This window comes from Sorex araneus, chromosome 3 (assembly GCF_027595985.1).
Source record: "Sorex araneus isolate mSorAra2 chromosome 3, mSorAra2.pri, whole genome shotgun sequence".
Lineage (NCBI taxonomy): Eukaryota > Metazoa > Chordata > Mammalia > Eulipotyphla > Soricidae > Sorex > Sorex araneus.
The window spans coordinates 65,495,446-65,512,095 of NC_073304.1; the positions used below are offsets into that span (position 1 = coordinate 65,495,446).

Sequence of the window (16,650 nt, forward strand, 5' to 3'; positions counted from 1 at the left end):
TAGCAACCTTGGAGATCTGAGGAGTCTCCAGAGCCACATTTAAATAAGTAACAAACCAGTCAAAAGGGTAAAGCAGAGGTTAAGGTATACCAATAAACACCATAGGGAATGGTATAATCAAAGAAATGAAGTAGAAAATTTCAATGTTTGCTGCATAAAAACAATTAAAGAGCTGCTCAAAACGGGCAGAATAAACTTCAACTTATTCAACTCTGTTACCTGGCGAAAAGTCAATTTGATAAAAAAGAATCGTTAAATTGTCCACCTCCACACTGGTGTCAATTATGAAGGCAGTAGCCTGCAATCTGGTTATAGGATTACAATGTCAGAAGGGGCAATACAGATCTTATTCTCAAAAAAATTGTGGTTGTGAAGTTCAACCTATCTGGAGGCTATCATAACAGCACAAGTTCATGCCTCTTCTTCACTCAACATAAGTGTTACAAGGAGGGAGATGACTGCACAGGAATTTAAAGGCCAGAGTATTCGTTTCAGTCTGGGAAACAAATCAACAATCAAGATTTAGCAATATGCAAACTGAAAAGACTTAAAAAAAATGTTGGAAAGGATATAGTGGGAAATAAGAGTTTTAAAGAGCTCATGCATATACTGGGAACTTGAGAAGCCAATATGCACTCCTAGGTCAAGAATGGACACACACACACACACACACACCTGTGTAGATTCACTCCTCTCTCAGGTAGTGAATCTCTCTCTCTCTCTCTCTCTCTCTCTCTCTCTCTCTCTCTCTCTCTCTCTCTCCCTCCCTCCCTCCCTCCCTCCCTCCCTCCCTCCCTCCCTCCCTCCCTCCCTCAGCTTTTAGTTCTGATTGGCAAGTCTGTCCAAAAAGTGAAGGCACAGATAGTTACAAATGGCTTAAGTGCTGAAAGGGTTCCCCAATACAATTGTCAATCTGCAAAACCTTCAATACAATTATCAATCTGCAAAACCTTGGAAAGAATTTCTCCCCATGGCTCAAGAATTTAAGAAAACCATCAAAACACCAGCTAACCATAAAGCTAATGGAATACAGATATCTGTGGCCACAAATGACAAGGAACACAGATGTTACAAAAACAGTTTATAAAATTCACCAAGCAAGCAGCCACAACAAACCATGATAAGGGAGGAAAATGGGATTTCCAAAGATGTTATACTCTAATATTCAGAAACCTCTTGTGCAAAAAAAGTAACAGAAATGAGAAAGAAAGTAAAACACTATGGTTCATAAAGAATAACAACAATGATCATGAAAAGCACAGTCACAGCACAAATACACTAAGACAGAGATTACAAATGAGTCATTTTTAAAATGCAGAAAGAAACCACAAAAATTCTACAGAAACTGAGACTAACAATCAGAGAAAAGATTTTTTAAAATATTAATATACAGAAGTTATAAAAAGAAAAATTCTGGGATAAGTACAATTATTTAAACAAAAACTGGAGTGGTTTAACTACAGAGTCGAGTAGGCAGAACAAACTAATATGATGGAATCAGTTATTAAACATGATCAGATCTGGGAGTAAAATACACCTTAAGAATGAAGAATAGCCCTAGGGCAGCATGCCGAGCAAGCAGCCACAGCGAACTGGAAGACCCCTTCTGGACTCAGGAGCCCACATGAACACCTAAGCCAGAGGGGACTTCTGTGGTTTTAGAAGTGACTACCACCAACTCGGGCTCCTCCACCACAGGTACAGCAGGGGCAGGGGGCATGGCCTCCAGAGTGGCAGCCGCTCATGAGGTCACAGTTATTTTCCCCTTTCATAGCGCTTTAGACTCACATCTCAACCTACATTACCTAAATCTTACAGCCTGGCTATCCCAAACACATTAGGCCAATAGTCCACTAGCCTACTCCAATCAAAATACTCTGAAAACTCATCAAAATAATGACGAACACAAGAATCTGAATAAACCTAATGTAAAAGAACACATCCCCTGAAGCTGCACTAGAAGCCCCACATAAGACACAGGAGAACCAAATTGGAAGTTAGTATTCTTGTAGAGGATTAAAGAGACCACCATTGACTGAGCTCATCCAGAATCCTCCCTCACAGTGAGAATAGCGAACTGGAGGGATCTACCTCTATACTACTACAGCAACATAAAGAAACAGTAGATCCCCACCATGAGGAGTGGATGAAGGAAAGAACCAAGAAGCCTCAACAAGGAATACCCACATACGCAATTTCTCTGGTAAAGAATTCAGAGATAAAATGCTGAGGATGTTCAATGAGCTCAAAGAAACGGTGAAACAGACATCCAGTAAATTAAAGGAGGTTATGAAAGAAACAGTGGAATAGACAGCCAATAAATACAGGAAGAAATAAGAGCCGAAATAAGAAAGCTACAGTATCACTAATAAAGAATTTGGTAGGTAAAATAAAAAATTCAGTGGGTGCCCTCAACAGTAGAATGACAACAGCTGAAGACAGAATCAATGAGATTGAAGATGAGTTGCAGAGAGCATACAGGCAACAACAAACAATGGAAAAAGACCTCCATGGCAGACAATTTCCCCCCATACTCTCTCTACTTTTGGGCATTTGTGCTTTGAAATACAGATGCTGAGAGGTTATCATGTGTAAAAAATACAAAGGCGCGCACGCAAGGGAGGTTGCGATGTGATGTGTGTTGTCCGGGGCTCTCAGGGCCTCTCCTCCCTCTCCCTCACCATCTGTCTCTCTCTCTCTCACCTCCACCCACCCCCCACTCTCAATTGGTGCTCTCGAGCCACTCTGTATGGATCCTGATGGCTCCTCCTTTGGCTCTGCTTCTGTGTGTGTCACTGTGCTCTCTTCTTTTGTCTATCTCTGCAGTCTCTCTCTGGTCTCTTCCGAAACTCTTCTGCTTCAGTCTCTGGAGCCCCACTCGCTCTCACTTCTCACTCTCTTTGTGCTCTTTCTTTTCCCTGCTTCTGGCTCCGATGATTCTCTTTCGCTCTGTGCTCTGCTTCTGTGTCTTCTCCTTGCTTCTGTGTCTTCTCCCTGCTCTGTGTCTTCTCTTCTTCTGTTTCTTCTCTCTCCACTTGTGTCTTCTGTGTCCGCTCCTGTGTCTTCTATCTTGCCTCTGTGTCTTCTCTCTGCTTCTGTCTCTTCTTGCTTCTGTCTTACCTCTGCCCCTTTTTACCTCTTCTCCTCTTCTGTGTTTTCTCTCCTCTGTGTCTTCTCTGCTGCTTCTGTCTTGCCTCTCTCTTTCTCTGTCTTCCCCTCTTACAGTCTTAGTTTCTATAGCAATTACACTGGGTGGTGACACAAAGGTGGGCTGAACATTAGCAAATCAACAAAGAGGGGTAAAACCATTTCTCCAGGAGATTAACAAAATTTCATCTAAAGAGATTACTCCAGATTACTATGAGACCCTCTCAAGGGAGGGATCCAAACAAGGCTGTGTCGCTTTCTTCCTTCCTCAGCTAGTAATCCACTTAAATAGCTGTAACAAATTTACTTCTAACATTCCTAGCAATGTCATTCTGTATGAGCACAGTAAGAGATAGATCAGACTTAAAGTTTGGATCTTCCTGAGGACATTTACTATATATTCCAGACCACAGTCATCAGGTCAGGTTAGTCTTCCTAATCCCAGCAGGGTCCTAGTCTCGTTGCTACTTCTAGATCATGACAGCATTTGTCTATGAAAATGCCCTCAACTTATAGTTGAGTATTGTGGCACTTTGGCCTGGCCCATTTCGGTGCCAGGGTAGCTCACAGCTTGCCCTGGGTCCATTCCATTCCTGTCAGGACCCTGCTTTTGGGGTGCTAGGAACTAAGGGCAACTGAGTGGAGAAAGCAGATGCCCAGGAGTAAATATTATTGGAGTCCATCAGCACCCAAGTTACAAAGTATAATATTAACTGTCTTCCTGTGTTCATACAGAAAGGACATTGCTTTAAGGTAAACGAAGTTCCCTGCAGCAAGGCTAAAAGGACAAACCCAATGTTATCCTACAATCATGTTTGGTCCTTTCAACATACATCTCCCATCCAGATCGATCCCTCCCACCATCATTGCCTTAGTGATCCATTCTCTATTCAAGCTGTCTTCTCCCCCAGCTCATAAAGCAAGCTTCCAACTATGGAGCAATCCTCCTGACCTTTGTCCTTGAGTGTCAATCCCATGTTATTTTATATTCCACAAATGAGTGCAGCCCCTCTATGTCTGTCCCTCTCTTTCTGACTCATTTCACTTAGCATAATACTCTCGCTGGGCCACAAATTAACAAAATCAGGAAGACAGAAATTGTATTAACTATCTTTTCAGACCATGATGCACTGAAGATAGAAGTTAATCACACACAGAAACGGAGAAGCATATCAAACACCTGGAAATTAAAAAGCTCAATGTTGAACAACCAGTGGGTTGGAGAGGAAATCAAAGAAGAAATCAAAAGATTTCTGGAAACAAATGAGAATGAAAGCACAAGCTATCAGAACTTGTGGGACACAAGCTAAAGTAGTGTTAAGGGGAAATTTATAGGACGTGAGTGAGTGTTTATCAGGAAGGAAGAAAGGGCCCACCAAAATAACTTGACTTCACAGTTTATAAGATTAGAAAATGACCAACAAAAGGAGCCCAAACCAGGTAGGAGGAAAGAAATAATAAAACTTAGAGCAGAAATCAATGAGCTGGATTCCCAAAAAACATCCAAAAGATCAATGAAATTAAGAGCTAGTTCTTTGAAAAAAATAAACAAGATTTATAAACCACAAGCAAGACTCACAAAGAAAAAGAGACAGAACCCTAATAAACCAAATCAGAAATGAAAAGGGGGATATTACAACAAAAACCAAAGAAATTCAGAAAGACCATCAGAGCATCAGAAATTACTTTGAAAGTCTGTATGCCACAAAACAAGAGAACCTAGAAGAAATGGATAAATTCTTGGATTCCTATAACCTCCCAAGGCTGAACCAAGAAGATCTGGTATACTTGAACAGTCCTACCACCATCAAGGTAACTGAAACAGTAATCAAAAGTCTTCCTAAAAACAAAAGCCCAGGTCCAGATGGATTCACTAGTGAATATTTCCAAACATTGAAAGAGGACCTATTGCCAGTCCTTTTCAAGCTATTCCAGGAAACTGAAGAAACAGATACACTCCCAAACAGTTTCTACGAGGCCCTAATACCAAAAGCAGACAGACACCACAAAAAAAAAAAAGAAAGAAAGAAAAAAAGAAAGAAAGAAAGAAAGAAAGAAAGAAAGAAAGAAAGAAAGAGAGAGAGAGAGAAAGAAAGAAAGAAAGAAAGAAAGAAAGAAAGAAAGAAAGAAAGAAAGAAAGAAAGAAAGAAAGAAAGAAAGAAAGAGAAAGAAAGAAAGGAAAAAATAAATTACAGGATGAGACGATATCCTTAATGAATACGAATGCAAAGATTCTCAACAAAATATTAACTAGAATTCAATGACTCATCAAAAAGATCATACACTATGACCAAGTGGGATTCATCCTGGGGATGCAAGAATGGTTTAACATTTGGGAGTCAATCAACATAACCCATCATAACATAAAAGATAAAAACCATGTGATCATATCAATAGATGCAGACAAAGCATTTGACAAGATCCAGCACTAGCTTATTGATGAAAACTCTCAACAAAAAGGGAAATGAGGGGCTGGAGCGATAGCACAGCGGGTAGGGTGTTTGCCTCGCATGCGGCTGACCTGGGTTTGATTTCCAGCATTCCATATGGTCCCCTGAGCAGTGCCAGGGGTAATTCCTGAGTGCAGAGCCAGGAGTACCTCCTGTGCATCGCCGGGTGTGACCCAAAAAACAAAAACAAAAACAAACAAAACAAAACAAACAAAAAAAGGGAAATGGAGGACCTTTCCTTGATACAGTCAAAGCCACAAGCCCACAGCAAGCATTATTCTCAATGAGGAAAAACTAAAAGCCTTCCCTCTAAGATCAGGGACAAGACAAGGATGCCCACTCTCACCACTTCAATCTCTCACTATTTGCAGATGACATCATACTATACTTAGAGAACCCTAAAGCTTCTACCAAAAAGCTCCTAGAAACAACAGACTTGTATAGTAAAGTTGCAGGTTATAAAATCAATACTCAAAAGTCCATGGCTTTCCTATATGCAAATAATGAGAAGAAAGTGATATGAATAACACAATCCCATTCACAATCATGCCTCAGAAAATCAAGTACCTTGGAATCAGCTTAGCTAAGGAGATAAAGGACCTGCAGAAGGAAAACTACAAAATGCTACTTCAAGAGGACGAGGAAATGCAAACACATCCCCTACTCATGGATTGGGAGAATTAACATTATCAAAATGGCAATACTCTTCAAAGCATTATACAGATTCAGTGTGATCTCTATAAGGATACCCATGACATTTTTCAAAGAAACTGATCAAACATTCCTGAAATTCATATGTAACAATAAGCTCCCACGGTTAGCTAAAGCAATTCTTGGGGGGAGGGGAAGATGGGAGGCATCACCTTCTCCAACTTCAAACTGTACTACAAAGTGGTAAAAATTAAAACAGCATGGTATTGAAATAAAGACATTTCTACAGACCAATGGAATAGGGTTGAATATCCTCACACATACCCTCAAACATATGACTATTTAATTTTTGGTAAGAGAGCAAGAAAAGCCTCTTTAACAAGTGGTGCTGGCAAAACTGGACAACTATGTGCAAATGAACAGGTTCAGACTTCTACCTAAAACCATGCACAAAAGTCAGATCAAAATGGATTAAAGAACCTCAACCTCAGACCAGAATCCATAAGGTACATTGAAGAAAAGGTCAGCAAAACCCTCCACTATATTGAAACTAAAGGTATCTTCAAAGATGAAATGCCACTAACCAAACAGTGGAAGCAAAGATAAACAGATGGGACTATTTTATGTTTTTTTTTTTTTTTTTTTTGCTTTTTGGGTCACACCCAGCGATGCACAGGGGTTACTCCTGGCTCTGCACTCAGGAATTACCCCTGGCGGTGCTCAGAGGACCATATGGGATGCTGGGATTCGAACCCGGGTCGGCTGCATGCAAGACAAATGCCCTACCCGCTGTGCTATCGTTCCAGCCACTAGATGGGACTATTTTAAACTAAGAAGCTTCTGCACCTCTAAAGAAACAGTGTCCAGAATACAAAGACAGCCTACAGAATGGGAAAGGATATTCACCCAATATCCTTCTGGTAAGGGGTTAATATCAAAGATATACAAGGCACTGGTTGAACTATACAAGAAGAAAACATCCAATCCCATTGGAAAATGGGGCAATGAAATGAACAGAAACTTTCTCAAAGAAGAAATCTGAATGGCCAAAAGGCACATGAAAACATGTTCTTCATCACTAATCATCAGGGAGATGCAGATCAAAACAACAAGATATCGTCTCACACCTCAGAGACTGGCACAAGTTCAAAAGAACTAAAACAACCAATGTTGGTGTGGACATGTGAGAAAGAGTCTCTCCTTCATTGTTGGTGGGAATGCCGACTGGTCCAGCATTTTTGGAAAACAGTATGGATGTTTCTCAAAAAACTAGAAATTGAGTTCGCATTTTACCACTTCTGGGAATATACCCTGGAGTCCCAAAAACACACAGCAGAAACACGATCTGTCCTCTTACGTTCATTGCTACACTATTCGCTATACCCAGAATATAGAAACAACCTGAGTGCCCAAGAACAGACAAATGAAGAAACTATGGCACATTTACACAATGGAATACTATGCAACTGTTAGGAAAAATGAAGTCATGAAATCTGCCTATAAATGAACGAACATGGAGAGTATCATGTGAAATGAGTGAGGAGAAGAGAGACAGATACAGAATAACAGCATTCATTTTTGGTATTATATATATATATATATACATGTATGTATATATATTTGTAGAAGACTAGTATCCATGGTCAGGGAAAACAGGGGTTAGGAGGACTGGTCAATGGTTGGAACTAACCACTTGTGGGGGGGGGGGGCTGAGGATAGGTAAGATAGAGAAGAGACTAGTATGACATTAATAGCTGGGAATGACCACACTGGACAAGATCTGAGGGTTAAAAGCAGGTAAAGGGATTTTCATGATAGCCTTTCAAGTATCAATATTGCAAACCACAATGCCCAAACAGGGGGAGAGGGAGGAGAGAGGGGTGGGGAGAGAGGGAGAGAGGGAGGGAGGGAGGAAAAGTGCCTGAGCGCATGTCATAGAGGCAGGGGGTTGAGAGGGGTTGGGGGTGATGGGAGGGAACCTGGGGACACTGTTGCTGGTAAATGTACACTGGTGGAGGGATGGGTGTTGGAATACTGGATGACTGAAATCCAATAATGAACAGCTTTGTAAGGGTCTATCTCACAGTGATTCAATAAAAAAGTTAAAAATCAAAGAATGAATGGCCACTCAATATCCCTATTGCAAACCAGAACACCCAACTGGAGAGAGAGAGATCAAAAGGGAATACCCTGCCACAGAGATGGGGGGGGGGGGGAGATGGGATTGAGGGGGGAAGGGACACTGGGTTTATTGGTGGTGGAGAATGGGCACTGGTAGAGGGATGTGTTTGTGAACATTGTATGAGGGGAAAAACAAGTTCTAAAATGTGTGAATCTGTATCTGTACCCTCATGGTGATTCACTAATTAAAGAATAAAAATAAAAAGAATAATTAAAAAAAGAAAATATTAAAAAGAAAATCAAAGAATGAAGAATAATAAACTCACAATCTAGCAAGGAAATTATAGATAAGTCAATGTAAAGATAGATGAGTAAACAGAAAAGACATTTCTCAAACAAAGCTGAAGCCATATACCACCACTTCCAGAACCATATTTAAAAATGCAAACATTAGTCATTAAGGGAGCACAACCATTCATCATGAGTGATCACTTCATACCCACTAATAATGGCTATAATTAAAAAAGGGGAAATAATAAATGTTGGTAGATTTCTCTTCCTATGTTGGTGGTGGGTATCTAAATGATGCAACCTCATTCTTGGGAAAAAGAAAATGGGAGGAATCAACCTCCCCAACTTCAAACTCTACTACAAAGCGGTAGTAATTAAAACAGCATGGTACTGGAACAAAGGCAGAGCTGCAGACCAATGGAACAGGGTTGAATACTGTGACACACACCCCCAAATATATGATCATCTAATCTTTGATAAGAGAGCAAGAAATGTGAAGTGGAGCAAGGAAAGCATGTTTAACAAATTGTGCTGGCAAAACTGGACAGCTACATGCAAAAAAATGGGCTTAGACCTCCACCTATCACCATGTACAAAAGTCAGATCAAAATGGATTAAAGACCTCAATATCAGACCAGAATCCCTAAGGTACATTGAAGACAAGGTCGGCAAAACCCTCCATATCATTGAAGCCAATGGTATCTTCAAAGCTGACACACCACTGGCCAAGCAAGTGAAAACAGAGATAAATAAATGGGACTATCTGAAACTAAGAAGCTTCTGCACCTCAAAAGAAACAGTGACCAAAATACAAAGACAATCTACAGAATGGGAAAGGATATTTACGCAGTACCCATCCGGTAAAGGGTTGATAACAAGGATATACAATGCACTGGTTGAACTCCACAAGAAGAAAACTGCCTACCTGATCAAAAAATGGGGTGATGAAATGAACAGAAACTTTCCCAAAGAAGAAATACGAATGGCTGAGAGGCACATGAGAAAATGTTCAACATCACATATCATCAGGGAGATGCAGATCAAAACAACAATGAGATATCATCTCACACCACAGAGACTGGCCAACATCCCAAAAAACAAAAGCAACCACTGTTTGGTGTGGATGTGGGGAGAAAGGAACTCTCCTTCACTGCTGGTGGGAATGCTGACTAGTTCAGCCCTTTTCAAAAACAATATGGACGATTCTCAAAAAATTAGAAATTGAGCTTCCATTTGACCCAGCAATACCAGTCCTGGGAATATGTCCCAGAGAGGCAAAAAGGCATAGGAGAAATGACATCTGCATTTCTATGTTCATTGCAGCACTGTTTACAATAGCCACAATCTAGAAAAGACCAGAGTGCCCCAAAACAGAAGACTGGTTAAAGAAACTCTGGTACATCTACACAATGGAATACTATGTAGCTGTCAGAAAACATGAAGTCATGAAATTTGCATATAAGTGGATCAACATTGAAAATATCATGTTGAGTGAAATGAGTCAGAAAGAAAGAGACAGACATAGAAAGATTGCACTCATATGTGGAATATAAAGTAGCTGAGAGGTACAAGCTTGCAATGATGCAATTTCTGGCAGATATTTCTCTGGACTTAGTTACTAAAATACAAAAATCCAAAACCATGTGGCCGCTAATGTAGCTGCTTGACCTCATATCTCTTCATTCTCAGCAATGGAAAACAAAATATCAAATGCCTCCTTTTCAGCAAGTCCGACTTTAGGGGGAAGAAACTCCAAACAATAGTGAGTTTTTTGTTGAAATATTGAATGTACTCAAAGTAAAGTGAAAGTAAAGTGAAATTTATCAGTTACATAGGCGGGGTGGGGAGCTGGAGAGGTGGGGGGAGGTATACTGTGATTCTTGGTGGTGGAATATGTGTACTGGTGAAGGGATGGGTGTTCTAGCATTGTATAACTGAGACTTAAACCTCAAAGCTTTGTAACTTTCCACATGGTGATTCAATAAAAGAATAAATTAAAAAATAAAACATTTAAAAAAAATAAATGATGCAACCCTGGGGGTATGGTGCCGTCAGCTGGTAAACCTGTACCTGTGGGGCGAGTGCATCAGCAGCTTGATGATGCCTTCAGACTTCCAGATACCCCTAAATTGCTGCTGTGCCTTTGGCCAGACCCCAACAACTTGGGGCCAAGTTTACCAAGAATTAAACAGCCAAAAGTTAGGTATGTGGAAGATACACCCACAAACTACCTCCAGCTCAACTATATAAGCTCACTTATTGGCCTTATTTCAGAGACCCATAAATCTCGAAAGAGATCAAAACATGCAGTTAGGACCTGTAGCACAGAGGTAGGTGGGAACCCATGACCTGGATCAGGCTCGCCTGGATCAGGACTCGGCTTCTTCCCCCCAGATCCCCAGTTTTCCAGTAGCTCAGCAGTCACACCCACAAACTACTCCTGGCGCCATGTAATCTCATCAATGGCCAAGGCCCAGAGACTATAAACTAAAGCTCCCAGAAGACAGTGCCACAGAATGCCCTGACCCCACTCCAGGCTGTCTTCACCGGGGAACCATGAAGGGAGGGCAGGTTTAGTTTCCCTCCCTGCTCCAAGCAGAACCCCAAGCAGCCAAACACTTAGAAACTTACAGAACCCAACCGCTGCCATGCCCAAGGCCACTCTCCACATGTTCGGGCGAGCCTCACCCAAGAGGGCACGAGCCTCACCCAAAACAGGATGAAGCTCACCAGAGTGGACCGGCAGGAAAACCCAGATACGTGGGAACCCATGACTGAGATCTCCAAGCCTGCTTGGATCGGGACTGGGCCTCCTCCCACCAGGTCTCCAGTTTTCCAGTAACTTGGTAGTCATACCCACCAACTTCCCCTGGCACCATGTAATTTCATCAATGGCCAAGGCCCAGAAACTATAAAATAAAGCTCCTAGAAGAGAGTGCTGCAGAATGCCCTGACCTCCCAAGCCAGGCTATCTTCATTGGGGCACCTCAGAGCAGGGCGGGTTGAGTTTCCCACCATGCCCCAAGCAGAACCCTGACAGCCGAAAATAAAATATTTTGTATGAAACATAGTTCTAAATACTGTGAATCTATTAAATGTCAAATATGAATTAATGATACAATTAATTATATCTTGTAATTTTTTTATCTCAAAAAATTTGAAAGCTCAACGTGGAAAAAAATCAAGAATTCTAAATATGGAACTGGAAACAGAGTACAACAGCTAGGGAGCTTGCCTTACATGTGGCTTTCCTGGGTTTGATCTCTGGCACCCCATATAGTTTCCAAAGTCCTGCCAAGAGTGACTGATCCCTAGGCATAAGTCAGAAGTCCTGAGCACCCTTGGATTTTGCCTCAAACCAAAAACCAAAAAAGGAACTGGACATATTGATAAGAAATTATAAGCTATGGAATAAAAAATTCATTTCTATTAATATAAACTTAAGGGCGACAAAGGGAGGTATATTAGTAAATGATACATGGGAAAAAAAGTACTTAAAAATACAGTGTATAATGCAATCTACATTTAAACATAGGAAGACGGTCCATATTGATCATCATAAAATTATTTACAATGTTAAGTGAAGAAGTCATTCATCAGCATGCTATGTTGTACTCTTTATGTTTTCTCTTTAGGAAACTTGAAATTAGGACTCAAAGGCATCTGGTTAGATTCAACTCATATGGTCAAAACCAAGGCAAAAAATTCTAGGGTCTTGGCAGATAAAGTAAGCTGACTGCTTCCAAAATTATTTTGCCAACTCCCTCTCCGCCCGCCCCCACCCCAACAAATTACTCAGCATCTTGCAGGAAATCGACCTTCTTTAAAGAACAAACAGGAAGCACTCCCCAATTGCATCCAAAGCTACTATGCTCTCCTGGACTGTTCCAGCATCCCACCCCCACCTGGGGTGGCTATTACCCACTTTGGGAAACACAACATAGAGGAAAAAGGCAGAAAACCATAGATGACCACATTACTTAGACACTAGTCAACTGGAAGAATGAATATTCTTGACTTTCTTAAGATAACAACCATCCATCCCATAGCCACTGCCAAGTCAACTTACCTACTGGCCCCAGCTTTACATATTCACAAATAAATCTCTGAGGAGGCATTAGCGGAGCTGCTAGTTTCCCAGTATACCAGTCTCTCTGGACTAGAGGCACACTTGAGAGGGGGTGGAAAGAGTCCCTCCCCAGCCTAAACCCTAGCTGCTGTACCCATACCCCACACAAAGCTGCTGCCATGCCAATGGTCCAACTCCACTGCTTCAAAGCTAATCTCTGCAGAGAAAACAAACTGATGAAAATTCCAAGTACATGGGTTTCCAGGCTGAAAACTCTGGAATCTTTTGGAAGAGGGCCGAGGCGGGCAGGAAGCCTCCAACACCTATTCCATAATTCCAAAAAGCCCCAGAAGCCACACTCATAACTCACAGCCACCACCATGTAAACCCATCCATTGGTCCAGTTCTACAGAACCTCCAAATTCCACAATACTGACATCCAAGTAGGAGCACACCGATTAGATGGGCAAGTTACATAAAAGCCAACTAAGCTCAATAAACAAAACAATAAACACAGAAGGCTCAAATAGCAACAAATAGCTTTGTAAAGCCTCAGATAAGTGACCCCCTGGTGACACATTACTATGTTCACAATTTTTTTGAAGTATTTTTTTTTATAATTCCATCAGCAATTTAAACAAGCAATAAATTATTATGTGTTTACTAAGGCTTGGAGGGTGGTTGGGAAAACAATGGTGGAGGTAAGTTAGACTGATGGTAGGCTTAGTGATGGAATATTGAATTCTTGAACAAGTTATTATGAAAACTTTGTAAATCACTGTGTTAAAATCAAGTAAAACAAAAAAAAGACAACTTTTATTCAAAGTAAACTTAATTTTTGCATTTGGTTTCTTGCAACAAAAATAATTTGACATCCCAACACAGCCACCATGTAAGCTCATCCATCAGCCCAGCTTTAAAGACTCATGATTAAATATCAAAAGAGATTAACTAACCACAATCTCTAATACACAAGCTGAGAATTCTGGGCATCCTTGGGAGGGGGGCCAGTCAAGTCTCCACCCTGCTGAAGCCTCAGCAACTGCACTTACTCCCCAACAGTTGCCACCATGTCACTGGCCCAACTCCACTGCCTCACGAGTAAGTTCCACAAAGATGCCTAAAAATTTCAGGTACACTTTTTAAATTTTTTTTAGCTGAGAACTTTAGGTCTTCTCGAACTGAGGGTGGACAACCTCCCTGGCCCGTCCCACCAAATTTCCAGAAACTGATGCCCGACAGCCACAGTCATGGAAACTCATCTACCAGCCCAGCTTCAAAGACTCATGATTAAATTTCAGATAAAATCATCTCACTGCAAAAAATTTCTGATACTTCTCTTCTTGGCTGAGACTTGGATACACTGGCCACTGCCATATAAACTCACTACCCAGTAAAATATTCTGGATTTTCTGGAGTGTGCGGCTGCACATCTCCCCCAAAACTCTACAATAAAAACATCCCAGTAGTAGCACACAAGATTGAATGGGAATGTAACATAGAAGCTAATTAAGCTCAATTAACAAAAACATTAACATGAAGACTCAACTAACAACAACGGCTTAGTAAAACCTGAGACTACAACTCAATGTCCCCATAAGATCACTGCATCACTGTCATCCTGTTGTTCGTCGATTTACTAGAACGGGCACCAATTAATGTCTCTATTACACTCAGCCCTGAGATTTTAGCAGCCTCTTCTTGTCTTTTCCAATGAATAGAGGCTCTCACAGGATCAGGGGAATGAGACCTATTGTTACTGTTTTTGGCATATCGAATATGCCACGGGTAGCTTGGCAGGCTCTGCCTTGTAGGCAGGATACTCTCGGTAGGTGCCGGGCTCTCCAAGAGGTATGTACATATCTGTTACTGTATTTTGGATATGAATATGCCACGGGGATCTTGCCAGGCTCTCCCAAGCGGGCAACAGACTCTCGGTAGCTCATCAGGTTCTCTAAGAGGGAGAACTAGGCCACGCGCTTCTGGGAGCTTGGTTTTATAGTCTCTGGATGTTGGCCGTTGATGGGATTACACGGTGCCTGGGACAGTCTCTGGGTATGACTGCCTAGCTACTGGAAAATGGAGGATCTGGGTGGAAGAGGCCCAGTCCCAATCCGAGCAGCCTTGAAGATCTCGGCCCCGGGTCCAGCACACCTGGCTTCCTCTGCCGGCTCCCCCATGCGTGAGGTTCATCTGAACATGTGGAGAGTGGCATTTAAAATTTTTTATTAACAAGTCTTATGTATAATATATAATAATTTTTCTCAAACTTTCTTCTTTAATTTTTTATTTTTTAATGTATCACCATGAAGTACACTTAGATTTACAAACTTTTGTGCTTATGTTTCAGTCATACAATGATAGAGTACCCATCCCTTCACCAGTGCCCATCCCCCCCACCCTGCCTCTGTTGCAGGCAATGCATTCCCTTTTGCTCTCTCTCTTTTTGGGTGGTGTGCAATGCAGGTAGTAAGTGACCATCAAGCTCGGTCTATAGTCTACTTTCAGCACACATCTCCCATCCTGAGAGGGCCCTCCAAGCACTCTTTACTTGGTGGGCCCTTCTCTATCTGAGGAGCCACCTTTTCCCCCAGCATGTGAGGCCGGCTTCCAAGCTGTGGAGCAATTCTCCTGGTCCTTATTTCTACTATCCTTGGATGTTAGTCTCCCATTCTGTTACTTTATATTCCACAAATGAGTGCAATCTTCTTACGTCCATCCTCTCTTTCTGATTCATTTCACTTAACATGATACTCTCCATGTTGATCCACCACTTCATCTGTTCTAACAGCTGCATGGTATTCCATTGTGTAGATGTAACAAATTTTCTTTTACTTAAGTATTTTTAGGTAATTCCAGTAGACATTTAATTGTAACAAGCAATATAAAATAACTTATTTGGACCTGCTAAGGGGGCAGGGTGGTTGGGAAAATGGGGACAATGGTGAAGGGAAGTCACCATGGTGGTGGGACTAGGGTTGGAATACTGAATGCTTATAACACATGCACTATGAGTAACTTTGTAAACCAGTGTTTATATAAAGTGGAAAAAATAATTTATATTTAAAAAGCCTTATTTCCTTGGCTACAGAATTTAGAGCTGCTTATTAAGGCGATCAATATTTTATTTTATTTTATTTTTATTTACTTTTTTAGGCAATCAATATTTTTGTTTCCTTTTATTTTTTATTTTTCTTTTATTGAATCACCATGTGGAAAGTTACAAAGGTTTCAGGTTTAAGTCTCAGTTATACAATGCTCGAACACCCATCCCTTCACCAGTGCACATATTCCACCACCAAGAATCACAGTATAGCTCCACCCCCCACATCCCCACCCTGCCTGTGTAACTGATAAATTTCACTTTACTTTCTCTTTACTTTGATTACATTCAATATTTCAACACAAAACTCACTATTATTGTTTGGAGTTTCTCCCCCTTAAAGTCAGACCTGCTGAAAAGGAAGCATTTGATAATTTGTTTTCCAAGGCAATCAATATTTTAAAGGAGATAAACTGAGGTTGGAAAACAACTGGATTGGAAGGAACAATGAACAATACAAATGTGATATAATACATCTCAATATGCTAATGCCACTGGAAACAGAAATATTGCTAAAGGCAAAACTAGTAAACAAGATGAACTAGGGAGTCAAAAAAATACCTTTGTCCCAGGCACTGGGGAAAGGAAACTGAAATTTTCAGATAAAGGAGAATCAAGGAAAAGGAAATAGTTTGAAGGAAGATGAATTTACACAAGTCCAAGTTATCACATCCAAGCAGAAATGTTTGGTAAGTAGTCAGGAATACAGTAAAACACTGGGGTGGGAGTAATGAAGATCTGGTAAAGGCCTGAAAACCAAAATGAAATATGGTAAAGTGAGATGAACACTAGTGGAAGAGGATATAATTTCTTGAAAT

The 16,650-nt window shown here is 41.0% G+C and overlaps 1 protein-coding gene across 3 annotated transcripts in view; it reads right to left on the minus strand.

The window, feature by feature from the left end:
• Nucleotides 1–16,650, minus strand: part of ARHGAP5 (Rho GTPase activating protein 5) — a 92,762-nt gene that overhangs the window by 13,896 nt on the left and 62,216 nt on the right. The gene's annotated exons all lie outside the window — the stretch shown is intronic.